Genomic DNA, 487 nt, shown 5'->3' on the forward strand with positions numbered 1-487 from the left:
TCAGAATGTTTTAAAGTGTTGCAATTGTAATGTATTTTAGTGTGTGATATAACAAGCTGTTGACAAACTGTGATTGTTTTTTAGATTAATGAAAACATTTATTTATTTTTTTTTTACTACCTGTTATTTTAGTGAAACTGATGAGGGTGGAAAACACCGAAACGTTTTTTAATTGATAAATAGACATTAAATGACTGAAGCCCAGGAATTGATTTTGATTTCTATAAACAATAAATTCTAGTCTTTTCCCGAACATGATTGTCCTGACTCATCACCTGTAATCCCAAGAGATTCAAACGATTTTAATATACTTTTTAATGTTTGTAATTTGTATTTCAGTATGTATATTTTAACAGTGCTCTTCTTTTAAACTAATGACTACTGTGAATGTATATTTTAGACAAACTGATGATGGTGGAGTACTGAAACGTATTTGTAACATTTTAAATGATAAACAATAAAATTGACTGGAACACAGGAAGTTCTT

This window comes from Dendroctonus ponderosae, unplaced genomic scaffold (genome assembly GCF_020466585.1).
Source record: "Dendroctonus ponderosae isolate FM_Combo_2020 unplaced genomic scaffold, Dpon_F_20191213v2 Dpon_F_20191213_3, whole genome shotgun sequence".
Taxonomy (NCBI): Eukaryota; Metazoa; Arthropoda; class Insecta; order Coleoptera; family Curculionidae; genus Dendroctonus; species Dendroctonus ponderosae.